We start from the raw sequence: 20,990 nt of genomic DNA, 5'->3' as shown, positions 1-20,990 counted from the left end.
AGATAGAAATTTGAGAACATTGAATGATCACTCAGTTGCTTTTTTCAGAAATAATCTAGTCTACATTGATGAACATGTGAAAGTTTTTTGTAAGGGGTGCACCATGCCACTAGAACAGGGTTTTACAAAAGATCCAAAGTTTAGCAACATAAACCCTTTATTTTGCCCAATACGCGATGATCATAACTAGAGAACAGCAATGACTAGCACAGAGAGAGATTATAACTAAATTTTCTGAAGGTAACAACAGTCACAATCAGTAGGACGTGTGCAGGCCTTTAGTTTGAATGACTTCAGCACATCTGCGGCCACAGGACATCACCAGTCTCTCACACTGCTCTGGTGGGATTTTGCTCTACTCTTCTTCCAGTCTCTTCCACAGTTCTTTGACTGTTGGTTTCTTGGCCATAACTTTGTCACCCAGGATTTTCCCTAGGTTTTCATTTGGGTTTAGATGAGGACTTTGGGCTGGCCATTTCATTGTTTCAATATTTTTTATTTAACTGCTTTAGCCGATTTGCTGTGTGACGGAGCATTGTCCTGCATGAAAATTGCTGGCTGATTGAGTGATGAAGCCAAAAGTAAGGAACCACGTGTTGGTGAAGAAGGTTCTGATCCACACTTGTATTCCCTCTACCATGTAGCTATATGAGAGGTCCAACTTATGCTGCACAAAACATTCCCCAAACCATGACACTTCCTCCACCACCTTTCACTGACTTCTTAACACACTTTGGGTTCAGTCTTTCCCCAGTTTGTCAACAAACATAATGTTTCCCATCAGACCCAAATAAACTAAACTTACTTTCATCACTAAAATGAACTGTGGAGCTCTTCTCCTTTGTCCACACAACATGCTCATCGCCAAAGGTGAGTCTAGCCTTTTGATTCTTTCTGCTAATGAGAGTTTTGGTCACTGCAGAGAAGGGCTTTCAGTCCAAATGCTCTTATGCGTTGTGTCACTGTATGACGAGACAGATCCTTAGGCCTGACGTCGTACCTCCACCAGTCTCCCTGAACGTACTTATCTCTCCAGCACGATCTACGGCTGAGGGTAAGATAATTCCTTTTCTTTTCACCTTTAATTTTAATTCATTCTGCACTCAGTGGAATTTGTTAAGATTTTATGATAAAACAAATGACAGTTGGAATGTATTTAACTCTGTCATTAGGTTGTTTCAAAACCCTTTTTATATCTGTATAGGTTTCAAGAGCAACATTATGGTTAAAACGTGCTGGTATTATTGACAGCTCGACTATTGATCAATGCTGTTATATTTTACAGTGGGAGTATTGAAGAAATTCTGCAATTGATACGAGCTGTGTTTCAAGAACTTCCTATCTTTATAGGCTCTCTGGTGTGACGTTATTGTTTGCACATACTAGTCTTCTAAAGAAAAACTTCTCATTAAAATCCCTTGTTGGGATTTTGCCATTTAAGTGGCTTTATATCCATTATCTTATTGTTCGGCTGGTTTTAATATATATCAATAAAGGTTAATTTTTAATTCTTATTTTGGTGCTTTAAAACATATTTAAAGGGAACCTGTCAGATACAAAATGCAGCCAGAAGCATGAGCAGTTCTGGGTGCATGTTGCTAATCACTACCTAACCGTCCCTGTATCTAGTAGCATAGATAAAGAGATCTATAGAAAAAGTATTTCTAAAGATCCTTTATGATATGCTGGGCTTCATTTCCCCCGACTAGTCTGCCCTCTTAGGCTACTTTCACACATCAGTTTTTTTCCATCAGGCACAATCCGGAAAAAAACGGATCAGTTTTATCCCCATTGATTTGTATTAGCGCCGGATTGTGCCTGATGGCCTTGTGTTGCATCCAGCTTTTGCCGGATCCGTCGTAATTGGCTAATGCGGCGGCCGGATGGAACGTCTCTTGTAACGTTTTTTGTCTCTGGCAAAAAAACGCATCGCGTCGGGTGCGGCGCTGTGCGGCATGGTGCATAATGAAAGTCTATGCACGCCGAATCCGGTGGCATGTATCAAATGCCGGAAGCATGTAACAGATTCGGTTTTTGCTTCTGAGCATGCCCAGAAGTGATATAAATTCATTGCTTGTCAGCAAAATGTCTCTCTCTCTCTCTGGCCTAAGAAAATCGGAGCAAGTGGAGTGCGATAAAACATCGCATTGCACTCGGACCAATTTTAACCTGTGTGTCAGCACACATGAGCGATTATTTTCTCAGTCCTAATCGGACCGAGAAAACAATCGCAGCATGCTGCAACTGTAATGCAAGACTTTTCTCTTGCCCCCATTCAAGTGAATGGGGTGAGAGAAAAATCACACTGCACTCGCGGTACACCGGTGTACTGTGCGTGCAGAGCGAGAATCACAATAGCCGGCTACAGAGGAGAGAGGGAGAGAAATCCCACCTTCCCCTCCTCCGTGCTGGCCCGCCCTTCCTGAGAGCCTGGCCGCCCCCCGCAGCTGTGGTCCGCTCGCATGGTCGGACCGCAGTCTCAGGGACACTAGCATGACACTCGGCTCCTGCTGTACTGCCAGCGCGAGCCGAGTGTGATGCGAGCATGGCAGTAGTGCCACGTATGGCCCCAGCCTCTCTCTCTCTCACACTCACTGACTCATTCACTCACTCTCACCCACTCACCGATCACCTGCGCCTCGCTGCACGGCTGTCACACTGCTGGCGGCTTCTCCTGATTTGAAAATGCCAGCCGCCCATTATTCAATCTCGTATTCACTGCTTTCCCCGCCCACCAGCGCCTATGATTGGTTGCAGTCAGATATGCCCCCACGCTGAGTAACAGCTGTCTCACTGCAACCAATCACAGTCACCGGTGGGCGGGTCTATATCTTGCAGTAAAATAAATAAATAATTAAAAAAAAAACGCGTGCGGTCCCCCTCAATTTTGATACCAGCCAAGATAAAGCCACACGGCTGAAGGCTGGTATTCTCAGGATGGGGAGCCCCACGTTATGTGGAGCCCACCACCCTAACAATATCAGCCAGCAGCCGCCCGGAATTGCCGCATCCATTAGATGCGACTGTCCCGGGACTCTACCCGGCACATCCCGAATTGCCCTGGTGCGGTGGCAATCGAGGTAATAAGGGGTTAATCATGGCAGGCGTCTATGAGACACCCCCAATGCATAACCTGTAAGTGAAAGTAAATAAACACATACACCTGAAAAAATACTTTATTTGGAATAACAGACAAAAAACACTCTCTTTCACTATTTTATTAAAATCCCCAAATACCCCTCCAGGACCGACGTAATCCACGAGGTCCCGCGACGATTTCAGCTCTGCTACATGAAGCTGACAGGAGCGGCAGTAGAACACCGCCGCTCCTAGGTGCTCCACGCAGCAACTGAAGGGAGTTGCGCTGTCAGCGGTGACATCACTGAGATAGTGCCTGTGTGTGTGTGGTGATGATGCGTGCGGGAGTGTCGGGATGTGTGCGGTGATCATGGGTGCGGGAGTGCCGGGATGTGTGCGGTGATCATGGGTGCGGGAGTGCCGGGATGTGTGCGGTGATGATGAGTGCGGGAGTGCCGGAGTGCCGGGATGTGTGCGGTGATGATGCATGCGGGAGTGCCGGGATGTGTGCGGTGATGATGCGTGCGGGAGTGCCCGTGTGTGTGCGGTGATGATGCGTGCGGGAGTGCCTGCGTGAGTGCGGTGATGATGAGTGCGGGAGTGCCGGCATGCGTGCGGTCATGATGCGTGCGGGAGTGCCGGGATGTGTGCAGTGATGATGCATGCGGGAGTGCCGGGATGTGTGCGGTGATGATGAGTGCGGGAGTGCCGGGATGTGTGCGGTGATGATGCGTGTGGGAGTGCCGGGATGTGTGCTATGATGATGCGTGCGGGAGTGCCGGGATGTGTACGGTGATGATGCGTGCGGCAGTGCCAGGATGTGTGGGATGTGTGCACTGATGATGCGTGCGGGATTGCTGGGATGTGTGCGGTGATGATGCATGCAGGAGTGCCGGGATGTGTGCGGTGATGATGCATGCGGGAGTGCCGGGATGTGTGCAGTGATGATGCATGCGGGAGTGCCGGGATGTGTGCGGTGATGATGCGTGCGGGAGTGCCGGGATGTGTGCGGTGATGATGTGTGCGGGAGTGCCGGGATGTGTGCGATGATGATGCGTGCGGGAGTGCCGGGATGTGTACGGTGATGATGCGTGCGGGAGTGCCAGGATGTGTGGGATGTGTGCAGTGATGATGCGTGCAGGATTGCTGGGATGTGTGCGGTGATGATGCGTACGGGAGTGCCGGGATGTGTGCGGTGATGATGCGTGCGGGAGTGCCGGGATGTGTGCTATGATGATGCGTGCGGGAGTGCCGGGATGTGTACGGTGATGATGCGTGCGGCAGTGCCAGGATGTGTGGGATGTGTGCAGTGATGATGCGTGCGGGATTGCTGGGATGTGTGCGGTGATGATGCGTGCGGGAGTGCCGGGATGTGTGCGGTGATGATGCGTGCGGGAGTGCCGGGATGTGTGCGGTGATGATGCATGCGGGAGTGCCGGGATGTGTGCGGTGATAATGCGTGCGGGAGTGCCGGGATGTGTGCGGTGATGATGCGTGCGGGAGTGCCGGGATGTGTGCGATGATGATGCGTGCGGGAGTGCCGGGATGTGTACGGTGATGATGCGTGCGGGAGTGCCAGGATGTGTGGGATGTGTGCAGTGATGATGCGTGCAGGATTGCTGGGATGTGTGCGGTGATGATGCGTGCGGGAGTGCCGGGATGTGTGCGGTGATGATGCATGCGGGAGTGCCGGGATGTGTGCAGTGATGATGCATGCGGGAGTGCCGGGATGTGTGCGATGATGATGCGTGCGGGAGTGCCGGGATGTGTACGGTGATGATGCGTGCGGGAGTGCCAGGATGTGTGGGATGTGTGCAGTGATGATGCGTGCAGGATTGCTGGGATGTGTGCGGTGATGATGCGTACGGGAGTGCCGGGATGTGTGCGGTGATGATGCGTGCGGGAGTGCCGGGATGTGTGCTATGATGATGCGTGCGGGAGTGCCGGGATGTGTACGGTGATGATGCGTGCGGCAGTGCCAGGATGTGTGGGATGTGTGCAGTGATGATGCGTGCGGGATTGCTGGGATGTGTGCGGTGATGATGCGTGCGGGAGTGTCGGGATGTGTGCGGTGATGATGCGTGCGGGAGTGCCGGGATGTGTGCGGTGATGATGCATGCGGGAGTGCCGGGATGTGTGCGGTGATAATGCGTGCGGGAGTGCCGGGATGTGTGCGGTGATGATGCGTGCGGGAGTGCCGGGATGTGTGCGATGATGATGCGTGCGGGAGTGCCGGGATGTGTACGGTGATGATGCGTGCGGGAGTGCCAGGATGTGTGCGGTGATGATGCATGCGGGAGTGCCGGGATGTGTGCGGTGATAATGCGTGCGGGAGTGCCGGGATGTGTGCGGTGATGATGCGTGCGGGAGTGCCGGGATGTGTGCGATGATGATGCGTGCGGGAGTGCCGGGATGTGTACGGTGATGATGCGTGCGGGAGTGCCAGGATGTGTGGGATGTGTGCATGCGGGAGTGCCGGGATGTGTGCGGTGATGATGCGTGCGGGAGTGCCGGGGTGTGTGCGGTGATGATGCGTGCGGGAGTGCCAGGATGTGTGGGATGTGTGCATGCGGGAGTGCCAGGATGTGTGCGGTGATGATGCGTGCGGGAGTGCCGGGGTGTGTGCGGTGATGATGCGTGCGGGAGTGCCGGGGTGTGTGCGCTGATGATGCGTGCGGGAGTGCCTGTGTGTGCAATGATGATGGGGTCTCTCTCTTTCAGCTTTAGCAATAAAAAAACAAAAAAAAACAAACAAAAAAACAACGGATCCGGTTTTTACCGGATCCGTCGCATCAGTTTTACACACTCTGAGACGGATCCGTTGCATCAGGCACAAACTGGATTGTGCCTGATTACAAAAAACCTATGTGTGAAAGTAGCCTTAGCATGTTAGCACACCCTCATGGGCGTGCTAACATGGTATTAAATGCCCAGTGCCCAGCGTCATCGGCAGTGATGTGCGTACCTGTGTCCGTTGTCACCGCCTTAGGCCCCCTTCACACGTCCGTGATACACGTGCGTGTTTGGTCCGTTTCCGTATATACCGGAGACACGGCCAAACGTGCACCAATGTTAATCTATGATTGTGGTCACACGTCCGTTATTTCATTATGTCCGTGTGTGCGTGTCCGTGATCCGTATGTGTTTGCGTTTGGCACGGATGCATGTCCGTTATCTGCACGGAGCACGCACACGTGGACACAATGAAAGTCTATGGGTATGTGCACACACGTTAGTAAACACGTATGCATATACCTATAGTCCGTGTCCGTTTGGTGTTTTTATTTCTAGTGATGTCGGCTATTCTTTCTATTTCTGTGTATGTCGGTCAATCTCCCTGAGTCCGTCGGTCAGTCTCTCTGTCTCTCTGTCGGTCTCTCTGTCTGTCTGTCCCTCTCTCACAGTCTGTCGGTCAGTTTCCCCCCCTCTCTCATACTTACCATTCCCCGATCTCCGGCGCAGCGCTGCACGGCATTCACACTGCTGCGGCGGCTTTTACTATTTTGAAAAAGCCGGCCGCCCATTAAACAATCTCGTATTCCCTGCTTTCCCCGCCCACCGGCGCCTATGATTGGTTACAGTGAGACACGCCCCCACGCTGAGTGACAGGTGTCACACTGCACCCAATCACAGCAGCCGGTGGGCGTGTCTATACTGTGCAGTAAAATAAATAAATAAATAATTAAAAAAAAACGGCGTGCGGTTCCCCCCAATTTAAAAGCCAGCCAGATAAAGCCATACGGCTGAAGGCTGGTATTCTCAGGATGGGGAGCTCCACGTTATGGGGAGCCCCCCACCCTAACAATATCAGTCAGCAGCCGCCCAGAATTGCCGCATACATTATATGCGACAGTTCTGGGGCTGTACCCGGCTCTTCCCGATTTACCCTGGTGCGTTGGCAAATCGGGGTAATAAGGAGTTATTGGCAGCCCATAGCTGCCAATAAGTCCTAGATTAATCATGTCAGGCGTCTATGAGACACCTTCCATGATTAATCTGTAAGTTACAGTAAAAAAACACACACACCCGAAAAAATCCTTTATTTGAAATAAAAAACACACACAAATTCCCTCATTACCAATTTATTAACCCCGACAAACCCTCCATGTCCGGCGTACTCCACGGACCTCCAGCGTCGCGTCCAGCTCTGCTGCATGGAGGTGACAGGAGCAGCAGAAGACACCGCCGCTCCGGTCACCTCCACACAGCAAATGAGATGAGTAGCGCGATCAGCTGCTGTCAGTCAGGTAACTCGCGGCCACCGCTGGATCCAGCGGTGGCCGCGGGTAACCTCAGTGACAGCAGCTGATCGCGCTACTCATCTCATTTGCTGTGTGGAGGTGACCGGAGCGGCGGTGTCTTCTGCTGCTCCTGTCAACTCCATGCAGCAGAGCTGGACGCGACGCTGGAGGTCCGTGGAGTACGCCGGACATGGAGGGTTTGTCGGGGTTAATAAATTGGTAATGAGGGAATTTGTGTGTGTTTTTTATTTCAAATAAAGGATTTTTTCGGGTGTGTGTGTTTTTTTACTGTAACTTACAGATTAATCATGGAAGGTGTCTCATAGACGCCTGACATGATTAATCTAGGACTTATTGGCAGCTATGGGCTGCCAATAACTCCTTATTACCCCGATTTGCCAACGGCACCAGGGCAAATCGGGAAGAGCCGGGTACAGCCCCAGAACTGTTGCATATAATGTATGCGGCAATTCTGGGCGGCTGCTGACTGATATTGTTAGGGTGGGGGGCTCCCCATAACGTGGAGCTCCCCATCCTGAGAATACCAGCCTTCAGCCGTATGGCTTTATCTGGCTGGCTTTTAAATTGGGGGGAACCGCACGCCGTTTTTTTTTAATTATTTATTTATTTATTTTACTGCACAGTATAGACACGCCCACCGGCTGCTGTGATTGGGTGCAGTGTGACACCTGTCACTCAGCGTGGGGGCGTGTCTCACTGTAACCAATCATAGGCGCCGGTGGGCGGGGAAAGCAGGGAATACGAGATTGTTTAATGAGCGGCCGGCTTTTTCAAAATAGTAAAAGCCGCCGCAGCCGTGTGAATGCCGTGCAGCGCCGGTGATCGGGGATCGGTGAGTATGAGAGAGGGGGGGACACTTCAGTCAATCGGGGGATTAGCGGTCACCGGTGAATCCTTCACAGGTGACCGCTAATCAGTACTCGACACAGACAGAGCCGCGGTATGAGGATGAAGTCGGGTGAAGTTCACCCGAGTTCATTCTCATCGCGCAACTCTGTCTGCTGTCAGCCGACATTTATAAACGACATTGTGCATCACACACACGGACATTACACACGGACATTACACGTACACATACACGTTAATTCCACACGCACACACGGACGTTCTGCACACAAACACGGCTAGCATACGCAATTCACACAGGTGCCACACGGACCATAAAAACGGACACAAAAACGGGACACGGACCCGAAAAACGGCCCGTAACACACGTGCGTGTTTTTCACGGACGTGTGAAGGGGGCCTTAGGCTGCTTTCACACATCCGGCTTGAGCTCTGCGGCTCAATCCGGCTGTGAAACCTATGCAATGGATGCGGTGAAAACACATAAGTTTTTCCCATGCGGCCCGTCCGGTTTTTGCCGCTTGCGGCATGCTACTGAGCATGCGCAGTGGCAAAAACCGCATGCGGCGGCCGGATTCGGTTTTTGCCGCATCGCGCCGCATCCGGCCGCCATAGGTATGCATTGAAAAATGCACCGCATCGGCCGAATGTGGCACGCTGCGGTTTTTTTTGCCGCACGAAAAAACGTGCCAGGCAACGTTCCATCCGGCCGCCGCATCGGCTAAATCTGCCGCATGCGGCAAAAAACGGATGGAACGCAAGGCCTTGCGGCACAATGCGGCACTAATTAAAGTCTATGCAGAAAAAACGCAACCGGCAGCATAAAAAAACGGTTGCGATTTTCCTGCAAAGTGCCGTATTGTGCCGCAGAGCAAAAACCGGAGGTGTGAAAGCAGCCTTAGACACCGGGTTTAGGCTCAGTGCGCAATATTAGAAGTCCCAGCATTTACAGTCATGTGCACTGTACCTCTCTGAAGCCTGGATGTGTACACCTTGGCGTGCTAACATGCTAAGAGGGCAGACTAGTCGGGGGAATGACGCCATTGCGAGTAGTCGCTGGCCTCATTAGCATATCATAAAGGACCTTTAGAAATACTTTTTTTTTAAAGCTCTCTTTATCTATGCTACTAGATATAGGGACAGTTTGGCAGGAATTAAAAATATACACCCGGAACTGCTCCTGGTTCTGGGTGAATATTGGACCTGACAGGTTCACTTTGTGAGTCTTAATTTGGGCCATTTACGATTGGCTTTTTTGTATTGGCTGTCTTACCCATGGGGTGACTAAGAAGCTTAGCTTGTAAAATCTTGCAGCGTGCCACATTCTTCACATCAGGCGATGGCAGGGTATTTAACATTACATATTACATTTCCTGTAACACTACTCATGTTATTTACTATGCCATGTCACATGTAAATTAAATTACGTGGATTTTATATCCACGGAATTACATGGTCGTACCTATGAATCCCACATAATCCCCGGAAATACAAACCTTATCCTAATAGAAATGTATACATACAAGTGACAATGTGTTAGGGCCAGGTGGACGGGCAGACCCAGGAGGTGGATCCACTGGGCTGAACACCTCACCTAGGGCAAGGTGCCCGGTAGCCGGAGCACTAGCAGGACAGTCCGTTTAGAGGAGTGGAGTAAAGAAGTCCCTGGGACCACGGGGTCTCTGATGGTAGTCCGGGTGACGGAGCTCAGGTTCGGAGGCCGAGATGTCGTCAGGCAGAGTCCAGAACCAATGGAGCGAGAAGACGGGTCACCACAGGGATCGGAGATGGCAGGAACTGACGGGATGGCAGGCCGTCACCGTTCGGGGTTCGGGTATCGTCAGGACCGGTTGGCGAGGCAGGAGCGGCTCTAGGGGAGAGATAGGTGAGTATATCACAGACACAAGGAGACCTGACTCCTAGCTTAGAAAACACGAAGAACAGGCCCCGCCCACTTGGAAAGGATCCCCCTATATACCCAGTACCTGATCCTTCAATATCCTGTTGGAGGACACTGGCCCTTTAAGAAAGGGTCAATGACCGCACGCGCGCCCTAATGCGCATGCGCGAGGCCCGGGTGCCAGAAGCCAGGGCAGGGAGCGGTGAACAGGAGGCAGGGGAGCCGGCCTGGTGCAGAGCTGCCGACGGGCGCCGGGAGCGGGGACCGAGCCGCCTGGGGACCACAGGTGATGGGGGCTGGAGGCTGTGGAGCGGGGGACGCCTGACAGAGGAGCGAGGCAGGGAAGCCGGGGAGCGTGGCAGGTGAGCCGGGGAGCGAGGCAGGGGAGCCGGGGAGCGTGGCAGGTGAGCCGGGGAGCGTGGCAGGTGAGCCGGGGAGCGAGGCAGGGGAGCCGGGGAGCGTGGCAGGTGAGCCGGGGAGCGAGGCAGGGGAGCCGGGAAGCAAGGCAGGGAACCCGGGGAGCGTGACACAATGCAGGGTCATAAATGCAAGATGTTACACATGAACAAATGCATATATGCAATACTGGTAAAAGCAACCACTATAGACAGTGGTGTATCTAGTCTAGTGTATGATGGGCCCCGATGCAAAATTTGAATCTGGGCCCCGCCCCCTTAAATTGGTCAGATGTATGTATGTATACGTTTAGCGTTCTAAATCCTATAGAGACATACGAGTTGTCCTCCATTATGTAGTAATGCCCCTATCCTGTTCTAATGAACCCTGTCCTGGGCTCCTTCCAAGTAAATATTCCCCCATCCTGGTATATATGCCCCCCATCCTGGTATGTCCCCCATCCTAGTAAATATGTCCCCCATCCTGGTATATATGGCCACCATCCTGGTATATACTGTCCCCCTCCTGGTATATATGTTCCTCTCCAGCTTATCATTCAGTCATAGCCAAATGTTTTGGCCCACCCTGAAATACTTTCAGAAAATGAAGTATTCCTTCCAGAAAATTATTGCAATTACCCTTGTTTTGTTATACACGTTTACTTCCTTTGTGTGTATTGGAAAAACTCAACAAACCAAAGAGAAAAAAAACCCAAATGGGCCATAATTTCACACACAATCCTCAAAAATGGTCAGAACAAAATTGGTAGCATCTTCAACCTAATATCTGGTGCACACCCTTTCGAATAAATAACTGCATATGTTGGCATGAGCTTGCCTTTTGTGATGATGTCAGAAGTGTTTTCTGCATTACCACATTTGCAAATTGCCTCTTTAGAGAGGAGGAGGACTAAAACTCTAGCGCTACCTATTGGAAGTACTAATCCTAAAAATCAATATTGATTCTTTAATGAGCAGGGTACTTTACACACTGCGACATCGCTAGCGATCTCATTAGCGATGTGAAATTCTAGATAGCAAGTGCGATCTTTCAGGATCGCACATGCGTTAAATGACCTATGTGCGATCCCAAAAGATCGCACTTGCGATCTAGAATTTCACATCGCTAATAAGATCGCTAGCGATGTCGCAGTGTGTAAAGTACCTTTTATACTGTATATGATTTGCCACACTAGTAGACTAGCACAAAGGCAACTGATATGCAGTTTGCTGCCTGATTTAAGTTTCAAATTTTTCACTTGTGGGAGTGTCTCTCCTAGTAATATAGGCTGGATGTGAACTCTGTGTGTATCCAGGGTACTGTTGCCTTCACTTGTAGTATTTCTTACACTATACTTGCTTTCCTGTGTCAATACAGCTCCTATAATGCACTTTCCTCTTCCTGTACTTTTTGTGTCCTCCAACATACTTTTCCCTCATTCCACTGCAGATTTGTGTGCAACCTCCTCGTATTTACCATTAGGGAGAACGGACCTCATTTTCTCAATATGTGAGGTTCTCAACAATTAATATGCCTAAAGTGGGAACATCTCTCTCTGTACCATTGTGTGCAAAAATAATAATTGTTATACACAGTACAAATAAAGGATGCACACTTTTGCAAAAAGATGAAAAGACATTTGAAAAGTTCCAGTCATAATATCGGTATAACAGCACCTGTGTACAGGGCACTCTCTGGCTTATACTGTGTATGAGAGCATTCACTGGCCATCACTAGTGATGAGTGGGCACTACCATGCTCGGGTGCTCCGTATTCGTAACTAGTGATGAGTGGGCACTACCATGCTTGGGTGCTCCGTATTCGTAACTAGTGATGAGTGAGCACTACCATGCTCAGGGGCTCTGTACTGGTAACTAGTGATGAGAGGGCACTACCATGCTCAGGGGCTCTGTACTGGTAACTAGTGATGAGAGGGCACTACCATGCTCAGGGGCTCTGTACTCGTAACTAGTGATGAGAGGGCACTACCATGCTCAGGGGCTCTGTACTCGTAACTAGTGATGAGAGGGCACTACCATGCTCGGGTGCTCTGTACTGGTAACTAGTGATGAGAGGGCACTACCATGCTCGGATGCTCGGTACTCGTAACTAGTGATGAGCGAGCACTACCATGCTCAGGTGCTCAGTACTCGTAACCATACCTCCCAACTTTTCAAGAAAGGAAAGAGGGACAAAGTATGCGGCGCGCGCAGCGCGCTGCGGCAAATTTTGGCCACGCCCCTAGCCACACCCCTAGCCACACTCATTTAGCAGTAAGGGTCATTCAGCAGATGCCCCGGACTGTTCATTCATATTTATAGCAGTCAGAATTTTTTTATATTTCTATGTGTCACTATATGACATGTTGCTTATTTGTGCCTATAAGGCCGTGGTCACACGTTGCATAAATTCTGTTTCTTTTTGTTTCTGGACAATTACACACAGCAGAATAAATGTGCAAAGAAACAGCAGAAAAAAATGCAGCATTTACACTACATGTGAATATGGACTAATTGTCCAAGCAAAGTGGATGAGACGTCCTGAAATCTCCGCTCCTGGTGCGTGGAAAGACGCCGCTGAACTGTGCGGATTTGGTGTTTCTTTCTTTATAAGCTTCAGGATTCACATCAGCAACAAACATGTATCAAATAAGGGGAACAATGCATAAAAAATAACGCAAACACGCAATAATCAGAGAACATTGTTATTGCACTCGTGGCGCGGACACCTGCAGAAAAAATGCCGCATTTACGCTATGTGTGAACACGGCCTCAGTGATCCATTTTTATTACATTTTTTTATGGGTTTTAATAAAGAAAAATAATAAATTGCGCCTTTTTTTCCCCGCCATTTACCGATCCCCATAAATAACCTGATCGCTGTGTTGTTCAGGTCATTACGATTACAGGGACACCAAATATGTCCATGTTATTTGCTGATTTGTGATGTTTATTATTTTATAAAAAAGTGCAATAAAATTACATTATTCTATTTTTTTTTATTATTTTTAGTAACTTTATTAGAAGAAAAAAAAATCCTCTTTTTCTCTCCCTCCAGAATACAGGAGATAGAGATGCTGCTTTGTACAATGGAGCTGTGTCCTGTGTAATCTGCTGTGTAAGAGGCTGCATTGTAGGTTCATTTATGTGAAATCCTCCCTCTGACATCATCAATCCTAGTGGCTCAACAGCTAGAGCAGCTAGGAAAGCCCGGAGGTTGCTGGACACAAGTTTTGAACGTTGCTGGTTTGAATCCAAGGTGGTGAAGTTAAAAAAAAAAAAAAAAAAAATTGTATTTGTATTTTTTTCCTCATTTCTTTATAGTAGTTTTATGGGAACAAATGAATCTAACTCTTTCACCAACATTGAGATACAGTATTTATCTATCTATCTATCTATCTATCTATCTATCTCTATCCCTCTATCTATCTATCTATCTATCTATCTATCTATCTATCTATCTCTATCCCTCTATCTATCTATCTATGATTCTATCTATCTATCTATGATTCTATCTCTCTATCTATCTATCTATCTATGATTCTATCTCTATCTATCTATCTAGCTATCTATGATTCTATCTCTATCTATCTATTATCTGTCGTGTATCTATATATCCCTCTATCATCCATCCCTCTATCATCCATCCATCCCACTATCATCCATCCCTCCCTCTATCCCTCCCTCTATCTCTCCATTCATCCCTCCATTCATCCCTCCATTCATCCCTCTATCCATCCCTCCATTCATCCATCCCTCCCTCTATCCCTCCATTCATCCCTCCATTCATCCCTCTATCATCCATCCATCCCTCCCTCTATCCCTCCATTCATCCCTCCCTCTATCCCTCCATTCATCCCTTTATCATCCATCCATCCCTCCCTCTATCCCTCCCTCTATCCCTCCATTCATCCCTCTATCATCCATCCATCCATCCCTCTATCCCTCCATTCATCCCTCTATCATCCATGCATCCATCCCTCCCTCTATCCCTCCATTCATCCCTCCATTCATCCCTCTATCATCCATCCCTCCCTCTATCCCTCCATTCATCCCTCCTTCTATCCCTCCATTCATCCCTCCATTCATCCCTCTATCATCCATCCATCCCTCCCTCTATCCCTCCATTCATCCCTTCATTCATCCCTCTATCATCCATTCATCCCTCCCTCTATCCCTCCTTTCATCCCTCTATCCCTCCATTCATCCCTCCTTCTATCCCTCCATTCATCCCTCTATCATCCATCCATTCCTCCCTCTATCCCTCCATTCATCCCTCAATTCATCCCTCTATCATCCATCCATCCCTGCCTCTATCCCTCCATTCATCCCTCTATCCCTCCATTCATCCCTCCCTCTATCCCTCCATTCATCCCTCCTTCTATCCCTCCATTCATCCCTCCATTCATCCCTCTATCATCCATCCATCCCTCCCTCTATCCCTCCATTCATCCCTTCATTCATCCCTCTATCATCCATTCATCCCTCCCTCTATCCCTCCTTTCATCCCTCTATCCCTCCATTCATCCCTCCATTCATCCCTCCATTCATCGCTCTATCATCCATCCATCCCTCCCTCTATCCCTCCATTCATCCCTCAATTCATCCCTCTATCATCCATCCATCCCTGCCTCTATCCCTCCATTCATCCCTCTATCCCTCCATTCATCCCTCCCTCTATCCCTCCATTCATCCCTCCCTCTATCCCTCCATTCATCCCTCTATCCCTCCATCCTTCTATCCCTCCATTCATCCCTCTATCATCCATCCATCCCTCCCTCTATCCCTCCATTCATCCCTCCATTCATCCCTCTATCATCCATCTATCCCTGCCTCTATCCCTCCATTCATCCCTCCCTCTATCCCTCCATTCATCCCTCTATCATCCATCCATCCCTCCCTCTATCCCTCCATTCATCCCTTCATTCATCCCTCTATCATCCATTCATCCCTCCCTCTATCCCTCCTTTCATCCCTCTATCCCTCCATTCATCCCTCCTTCTATCCCTCCATTCATCCCTCCATTCATCCCTCTATCATCCATCCATCCCTCCCTCTATCCCTCCATTCATCCCTCAATTCATCCCTCTATCATCCATCCATCCCTGCCTCTATCCCTCCATTCATCCCTCTATCCCTCCATTCATCCCTCCCTCTATCCCTCCATTCATCCCTCTATCCCTCCATCCTTCTATCCCTCCATTCATCCCTCTATCATCCATCCATCCCTCCCTCTATCCCTCCCTCTATCCCTCCATTCATCCCTCTATCATCCATCTATCCCTGCCTCTATCCCTCCATTCATCCCTCCCTCTATCCCTCCATTCATCCCTCTATCATCCATCCATCCCTGCCTCTATCCCTCCATTCATCCCTCCCTGTATCCCTCCATTCATCCCTCTATCATCCATCCATCCCTCCCTCTATCCCTCCCTCTATCCCTCCATTCATCCCTCCATCCATCTTTGCGGCTGAATAACCTGCTTCTGGTGTCTCACCTGCAGTATATAGGTCAAGAAAACAAAATCTTCCTATTGGTTTCAATAGAGGCAGTAGCTCAGTGGTTAGAGCTGCTGCCTTTGAAACAATGACTCACAGCTCCACGAGTTCGAGTCCCGGCCGCCCCGAAAATCCAGAGCCGATGATAATTTAATTTAATTTATTCACTCCACTGAGGGGAGGAGCCGGGACATCAGCTGTGAGCCGCGGGAGTGCGGGACAGCCCTGATAAATCGTGCAAGTCCCGCAGAATCCGGGACGGTTGGGAGGTATGCTGGAGGGGTATAACTAAGCGACTATCGAGTATTCACCAGAGCCACTTATGGTGAGTATGGGCACCAGGAGTCTGAGTACTGTAACAGCTGATGACACACCCGCACCAGGGCTGTGGGGCGCTCGTTACCGGGCCTATTCTGTCCTGGGTTGTATGTCGCGGCAGCAAGGCCTGGTTCTGTGACCCCGGCGGTGTCATTTATAAATGGGGAATTATTTACAGAGGATGATGATAGTTATGCCACCTGTGGTACTCTGCCAGATTTAGCCGACGCTGTGGGTTAGGGATAATTGAGGCTGATGGTGACGCAGCTGAGTTGGTATAGCTCTCCACAGGTAGAGCTGGGCCCCAGGGCTGGTGGGAGTAGTAGTCTGTAATGGCGGGGGTGCAGGCCAGAGGCGCAGGCGAATAACGGGGCGACACAGGGGTGTAGTCTCAAGGTTTTTTACTCACTGTAACAGGTTCCAGGTTAACACGACTAGTCAGTGACCGCCTTTTGAGAGCTGAGTTCCAATGTGACAGGCCCCAGTCAATCCCGGGTAGTTCGGAGGCCAAGACCGGTGCATCCTTCTATGTTTCTTCCCTGGTCATCTTCCTGCACTGGCCTCTCCCGCCTGCCCCGTGCCTACGCACACAGTGCCCTGAGCCGGTGTCCGTGGACCCTATAGGGTGGCCTGAAGCTCTGTACCTTGGCCCTATATGGTAACCTTCCATTGGATTCGTCTGCGGTGTTGGATTCGGTACTTGCAGTATCCTTAGCCTCCAGTTTTACTAGTTGAGAATGCTGGTTATTCTCTTCTATTCTAGGGACCAGGTCCCCGTTTGCGGCCAAGTCCCTTCACGCCGGTATGTCGTATGTGGAAAGAGACACATAGTGCACTGCATAGGGCTCTAGAACCCCTTCTCTCCTGTGCCTGGGCCAAGATGCACCAGCTCCAGACCACAGGTCTTCACTCCTCCTCGCCTACTTCCCGACTGGCTGACCTTCTACAGTGTGTTCCCACCAACTAGACTCCAGCTCCAACTGGCTTAGGGGATGGTGCCACTACCGGAGGATAGCTATGTCAAGGAGAAATTCCATAGTTTCGGAAACCTCCTTCATAACAGCGAATGTCTGCTAAAATTTCTGATTAATAGTCACTGAGTGGCAGCGGAGAAATCCAGACCACACAGATAAGATGGTATGAATTCCTTTTCAGTGAAGGTGCACAAGAGTGATGTGGGTTTTTTTCTACAAGCCTTTTATAGAGCAGTTATGGGTTAATCTTTTAGTAAAATTCTCAAGTATGCCATTGGTTATATTAAAAAATATGCAAAAAGTCTGTGAAGTGTATCCTTTTTGGAACTTCCTCTGGAGCACCTCCTATTTTCCAACTCCAACTCTTACAATATTTCTGGCACGTAACATCTCATCCATGAATTTAGACTTGCGCAGATAGCCAGTCTTTTATCATATCTGCATTCCGTTGGGTTGTATCAATCTGCAGCAGGTGACCTTAACATATGCATACTTTTCCTGATACCAACAGTAATCAGAGAACAGACTCTTCCTTATATGAGACTACAGCTGCAGGCTTTAAAACTCCATCTTGCTCCTCATATACAAAAGAAAACTTGGTTATAGAAAGGTATATAGTTTTTATAAAAAATATATATATATATATTGTACTCTCACAGTAGAAAAGCATATAGAAAAATATTTTGTATTCTCACTTCAAAAAGTGAGAATACAATATTTTGTATTCTCAACTATACTTTGCTTTGTTGCTTTGTAGCTTTGTTGCACTAGACCCCAGCCATGGCCTGATGGAGTGTTGCTAAATGGAAGAGTAGCTGTGTTTGTGTGTACACCGGTTTGCGACCTCCTCCCTTCCCGGAAATGGGATACTACACCTCTGACTGAGATGCAGTACCTCTGTGGCAACTGAAGCCTCAGAGTTGCCGCACTAACATCAGGGAAAGGGATAGGATACAGTCAGTCTCTGATGTAGTCAGATACAGACCGGACGGCTGGTGTAAACAGGTGCAGTGGAACAGCAGATATCGACGTGCTTTCGGCTAGTACAGCAGACACGGATGGTACACAGGGTGCAGCAGGTACGAAAGGTACAGCGGGAACGGCTGGTATAGTCAGATGCAGCAGGTACAGTGGATACTAGCGCAAAGATATGTGTTAAAACACAGCATAATTCTTCAGCAAACGAGAAGGGACCTGACAACTAGCAACGCATCTCTAAGGATAGACCACGTTGCCTTAAATAGCTCATGCCTCTCAGCCATAGAGTGGGGGGCACTTCTGGGTTAAGACATGCTGGTCCTAAAAGACTAAGTGCGTGTGCCCTAAGAGCAGAGTGCTCCCAGGAGACTAGCAAGGCATGCACTGGCCCGGGAGCCAGCTACAGGGACTGGAGACACAGAAGCTACCACAGAGTAACTGGAGAGGTGAGGGTGCTGACGTTCCCACCATGGAGAGGGACAGGACAGTGAAGGGATGCTGGTAATGGAGTAACATCCACTACTTTACATCAATGGCCTATTCTTATGCTGGCGTCACACGGTATGATATATCGGGCGATATGTCGGCGGGGTCGCGTCTTAAGTGATGCACATCCGGCATCGTTTGATATATAGTATATAGTAGCATGTGACAGCTACGAGCGACGGTGAACGAGCAAAAATACTCACCTTATCGTTGCTCGTTGACACGTCGCTCATTTTCAAAAAGTCGTTTCTTCTTCTGTACGCCGGTTGTTCATCATTCCCGTGGCAGCACATATCGCTCCGTGTGACACCCCGGGAACGATGAACTGCAGCTTACCTGCGCCCCCCGCCAATGCGAAAGGAAGGAGGTAGGCAGGATTTTTACGTCCCGCTCATCTCCCCTCCGCTTCTATTGGCCGGCCGCTGTGTGACGTCGATGTGATGCCGAACGTCCCTCCCCCTTCAGGAAGAGGACGTTCGCCGCCCACAGCGAGGTTGTTTGGAAGGTAAGTACGTGTGACGGGGGTTTAACGACTTTGTGCGACACGGGCAACGAAATGCCCGTGACGCACAAACGACGGGGGCGGGTGCGATCGCACGATAAATCGTCCCGTGTGACACCGGCATTAGGATAAGTCATCAATGTCTGATTGGCCGAGATCCAACATCCGGCACCCCCAACGATCAGCTGCTTTAAGGGCTGGTGGCAACAGCAGAAAATGCTCAGTTCCGGAGCTGCCCTATCAACTGATAACGAGTACTGCATATCCGCCTTCCATTCCAATCAATAGGTTGAGCAGTACCTGGTCGCAGCGACTATCAGAAGATGGGCCACCGCTAGCACCGAGAACAGCTGATTGGCAGGAGCGTGGGTTATCAGACCCCGGCTGATCAGACACTGATGACCTATCCTAAGGATATGCCATGAATGTTAAAGTAGTGGCCAACCTCTTTAGTCAATAGAGATAGTTCCTGATGTATGTGAAGTGCTGCGGAATATGTTAGCGCTATATAAAAATAAAGATTTATTTTTTATAGTAAGCTATTGATCGAAATCTTCAGTTCTTGGTGGAATTTGTCTCCCAGTATATTGATTTAGATAAAGTAGGGTTTTTCCAAAATAGGTAAATTGCTGTCAAAACAAGACGTGTCATAGTTATAATATTTCATCTGTAGTGGCTGCAGCTATACAGATTAGAGGCTTTTATTCTGACCCATTCCTCATTCTTAGGGGTACTTTACACGTTGCGACATCGCTAGCATTTTCTAGCGATGTCGAGCGCGATGGCACCCGCCCCCGTCGTACGGCCGATATGTGGTGATCGCTGCCGTAGCGAAAATTATCGCTACGGCAGCGTCACATGCACATACCTTCTCTGCGATGTCGCTGTGACCGCCGAACCGCCTCCTTTCTAAGGGGGCGGTTCGTTTAGCATCACAGCGACGTCACAGCAGCGTCACTGAACCGCCACCCAATAGAAAAGGAGGGGCGGAGATGAGCGGCCGGAACATGCCGCCCACCTCCTTCCTTCCGCATTGCCGGTGGACGGAGGTAAGGAGATGTTTGTCGTTCCAGCGGCGTTACACATAGCGATGTGTTCTGCCGCAGGAACGACAAACAACATCGTACCTGCAGCAGCACCGATATTATGGAAATGAACGTCGTGTCAACGAGCAACGATTTTGCACGTTTTTGCGCTCATTGATCGTCACTCATTTGTGTCACACGCTGCGATGTCGCTACCGGCGCTGGATGTGCGTCACTAACAATGTGACCCCGACGATATATCGGCAGCGATGTCGCAGCGTGTAAAGTACCCCTTAGAGTCACCTGTCAGGACGACTATTAGATTATTATTACCTATGGATCGTCAACCTATGACAAAACTGAGTCACAGTTGAGAGCTAGTTTAGTGCACATGCAATATCAGAGGCAAAAGCTAAACTTTATTATACCGGCAGCTTGTGCCATAACTGCTATGATCAAGGATAACCCCAATTTTGCATTTTAACCATTTAGATGCCCCAGTTAGTAGCAATTATGGCATCTTAAGGGGGTGTTACACGCAGCGATATCGCTGGTGAAAGCACCCGCCCCCGTCGTTTGTGCGTCACGGCAAATCGCTGCCCGTGGCGCATATCGTTAGGAGCCGTCACATGTACAGTACTTACCTGCCTAGCGATGTCGCTGTTGACGGCTAACCGCCTCCTTTCTAAGGGGGCGGTTCGTGCGGCGTCACAGCGGCATCACAAAG

This window comes from Anomaloglossus baeobatrachus, chromosome 12 (genome assembly GCF_048569485.1).
Source record: "Anomaloglossus baeobatrachus isolate aAnoBae1 chromosome 12, aAnoBae1.hap1, whole genome shotgun sequence".
NCBI classification, from domain to species: domain Eukaryota; kingdom Metazoa; phylum Chordata; class Amphibia; order Anura; family Aromobatidae; genus Anomaloglossus; species Anomaloglossus baeobatrachus.
The sequence above is the reverse complement of the archived record's forward strand: the minus strand, read 5'-3'. Positions refer to the sequence as shown.